This window comes from Ictidomys tridecemlineatus, chromosome 12, assembly GCF_052094955.1.
Source record: "Ictidomys tridecemlineatus isolate mIctTri1 chromosome 12, mIctTri1.hap1, whole genome shotgun sequence".
NCBI classification, from domain to species: Eukaryota; Metazoa; Chordata; class Mammalia; order Rodentia; family Sciuridae; genus Ictidomys; species Ictidomys tridecemlineatus.
This window is the reverse complement of record NC_135488.1, coordinates 51,266,969-51,270,832: the sequence shown is the minus strand read 5'-3', so window position 1 is coordinate 51,270,832 and position 3,864 is coordinate 51,266,969. Positions and strand designations below refer to the sequence as shown.

General features: G+C 40.9%; 1 pseudogene; it reads left to right on the top strand.

Moving 5' to 3' along the window:
* The first annotated feature begins 2,532 nt into the window (after positions 1-2,532).
* LOC101954881 (serine/threonine-protein kinase 16-like) lies at positions 2,533-3,568 on the top strand (annotated as a pseudogene).
* Positions 3,569-3,864: the final 296 nt, after the last annotated feature.

Below are 3,864 nucleotides of genomic sequence, written 5' to 3'. Positions count from 1 at the left end.
TCTTTAAAGAGAAAGATTTCTCCCTGACCTGGAGAAATCTTACACATAAGGATTCACCATAAATAAGCAAGTCCACAGTGAGTTTTATGGCCACTTCCTAGTCCAAAAGAATATATGAATCTTCAGTTTAGAAAAGAGCTGAAGTTTCTACTGTCATGTAGAGAACAAGCCCAGACATGGAGGGCTATATCCTTCGCTAGATGCCAGAGCTTAGGGAATGCTGGAGAGCTGAGTCCAGTTCAAGGACAAGAGCAATCTCCAAGTAGGTTCCAGCAAGGGGGAGAAAATGAAAGTGAATGTGTTCCTACTCATTATTATTGGAATCTATTATTTGTAGATTGCATTAGGAAGAGGACCAAAGAACTTTCCTGTACAGGAATGACTGGATTGCTATTTGAAGTCTTATCTCCAGCCGGCAATTCATAAGCCTTATGATTTAAGTACAGACCTCCCTTCAAGTCCTTCAGATGTAGTCATTAAAGAATCATCCATCATCCTTTTTTAGTGTTACATTTCCTCTTTTAAGAAAACATAGGCATTACTGTGGCATCTTTTGTAGATTTTAGGATAAATAGACTTCACTAAATTTAAGAGGAAAGATGACAACCAAAGAAATTTTTAAAAAATGTTACTAACAGCAAACAACCTTTGCTTGAAGGGCCCTGGGAGCAGGTGCACTTCAGGGTAGGCTATGGATACCAATCTCTAATTTACAGTGATCATCAGTGGTCAAGCCCAGGTCCTAATACTTCCTACATAATGTTGGAGATGAAGTTTATGCTTCATTTCCCTTGTTCTAACAGATGACTTCCTAGACCACAAATGCCACAGCCAACTCTTGATTTTTCCATCATGCTCATTGACTTCTAACCTTGAAAATTAAAATAGCCAGTACCATTGATTTTCTGATATTTTATGGGATTTAGATTCAGAAAACAATAAGATTTAATATACACCCTGTTCTTGTTAACCAGGAGTCTTCAATTTGCAGCCAAACTTGGACATGTGTAGCTGGTGAAGAGGAAATATAAAACTTTTGCCTGAAGCCATGCTAAGCGTAACATGTATTTCCAGCTTTGTTTCCAAACCTCAACCCAGGTGGTCAGACAACGTCCTGCCATTTCCATTCTTCCTCTTCCAAATTAGAGACTTGGCTCTTAAAAGTACCACCAGAAGTAGTTACCACTGAAAATAGACATATTTTCCTCTCATGTGGTTGACAAAGAGCTGTTAGATTTGTTTCAGACAATGACAACAAGCTACTTTTCTCTATTTAAAAATCTCTTTTGCGTTCTTAAACTTTTTGATTAGAAAGAGAGTCTGATACTTTAGGAAAATCTACTGGCATAAGCTAATGTGTTTGTGAATCAAATATCCATGAAATAAACATGCTAAGACTTTTAATTTTTACAATTACAATTTCTTTTTAATTTTCTAAAAAATGCAAACGAATGTAAATATAATATAACCCAGGTAATAGGTTAAAAAAATACGTGTGAATGGGTAAATGCTTAAAAACTGATATTTGATGTGCAGAATTGAAACACACAGCACGTACACTGAGAGGTACAAGTGCCACAGCAGTGCAAAACTTGAATAAGGCAGGATTGCAGATAAACCCACTAACAGCAAAATGCTGACAAGCCCTGTGTACTGATCATTCAGTCTGAAATTTTTATTTTAGAATTTCTGATTTAACTTTAGAAATCCAAATAAGTGACCAATGCTTTCTTTTTATAGGTGTTAGTGTTACATGTGAAATAATGATGGTGGAATGTGAAGATCATTATTATCCAACGTACAGGTATGAAGACACGAATTGGTGTGAATATACTTTGTATACAGACAGAGATATGAAAAATTGTGCTGTATACATGTAATGAGAATTGTAATGCATTCTGCTGTCATTTATAAATAAAAAGAAAAAAGAAATAAGGAGAGCTTTGGGTGGAAATCATATAGATAATAATGGCTTCCTGTTACTACTACTCTGAAATAACAGGCCAAATACTTTATATGGGTGTCTCTACTAAAAAATTTCATAATTACTCTGTGAGTAATAGATTGAAGCATATAAAATTGTAATATTAGGCATTTTGCTTTTCAAAAAAAAAAAAGAAAAAAAAAGCAATTTCATAAGGTTCAACCAAACAGCTATCTCAGGCTCTATTTTTGCTGAACAGAAAAATAAAGGGCTACCAGGTTAAGTAATGTGATCCAAAATGCAGACAGGTATTTAGCATGACTGGTGTTTAACATCATTTGTCTTGAATTCAAATTACACTAACTTCTTGGATATGCTGTGTTGAGGTTCAACCCTGAGGGTCTGTTTATTTCAAGACCCACAAACTCTGGTGCTTCACTCTGTTTGGGAGGAGGCAGGGCAGTCTGGATTATGTCGGACCCGCGACCTGCCTTCAATTTCTTTCCAGCAAGATCCGCTGGGCCCCCAGGGCATCACCTACAAGAGCCCACTCTGGATGAACCTTTCTGCAGCCAAAGTCTGTCCTTAAGAAGGATGACTGAAACATTATGGGACCCCTGTGTGTCTGCTCTCGTGGAACTGTCATCATTGACAATAAGCGTTACCTCTTCATCCAGAAACTGGGGGAGAGTGGGTTCAGCTATGTGGCTAGTGGAGGGGTTACATGACAGACACTTCTACTCCCTGAAGCAAATCCTGTGTCAGGAGTAGGAGCAGCAGGACCTGGAGGAGGCTCAGTGGGAAGCCGACAGGCATTGCCTCTTCTACTACCCCAACATTGTTTGCCTCTTGGCTTACTGTCTGAGAGAGTGTGGTGCTAAGCATGAGGCCTGGGTGCTGCTACCAGGGCTGGGAATGTGGCTCAAGCGGTAGCGCGCTTGCCTGGCATGCGTGCGGCCCGGGTTCGATTCTCAGGACCACATACCAACAAAGATGTTGTGTCCGCCAATAACTAAAAAATAAATATTATACAATTCTCTCTCTCTCTCTCTCTCTCTCTCTCTCTCTCTCTCTCTCTCTCTCTCTCTCACTCTCTCACTCTCTCTTTAAAAAAAAAAAAAAAAAAAAAGAGAGTTACGCTGTGGGATGAAATAGAAAGGCTGAAAGACAAAGGCAATTTCCTGAATGGAGGATCAAATCCTTGGCTGCTGTTGGTTATCTGCAGAGGCATTGAGGCCATTCATACCAAAGGTTTGCCCACAGGGACCTGAAGCCCACCAATATCTTGCTTGGAGATGAGAGGAAGCTAGTTTTCATGGACTTGGGTTCCATGAATCAAATATGTATCCAAGTGGAGGGTTCCCGCCAAGCTCTGACCCTTCAGTCCCTAGGTTGTGTGCTTTATGCCATGATGTTTGGGAAGGCCCTGATGACATGGTGTTTCAGAAAGGCGACAGTGTGGCCCTTGCTGTGCAGAACCAACTCAGCATCCCACAAAGCCCCAGTCATTCTTCAGCACTTTGACAGCTGCTGGCCTCCATGATGACTGTGGACCTGCAGCAAAGCCCTCTCATTCCTCTCCTCCTCAGTCAGTTGGAGGCACTGAAACTCACAGCTCCAGGCCAGCACACTACTCAAATCTGAACTAACCAGTGGTCACATTGAGATGGCTCCATGTGCCTTGGAAAGAGGCTCTTATCCCTCATTGCAAATTCATCCTTTCCATCCAGGGCTGCTCTTAACAGTTGGTTACCAGGGATGAGGATCCTTATCTCAGTTCTCTCTCTCTGCTCTTTTATCCCAATACATAGGCAAGGGGCCTGACGGGTAGTGAGGCTGGAGGAGAAAGTGAAACAGAGAAAATATGGTGCACAACTCTGAGCTGGACTGCTGGGCTCACATCATGTTCTGCTTTCAAATCTGCAAGCAGGAGAATGTAT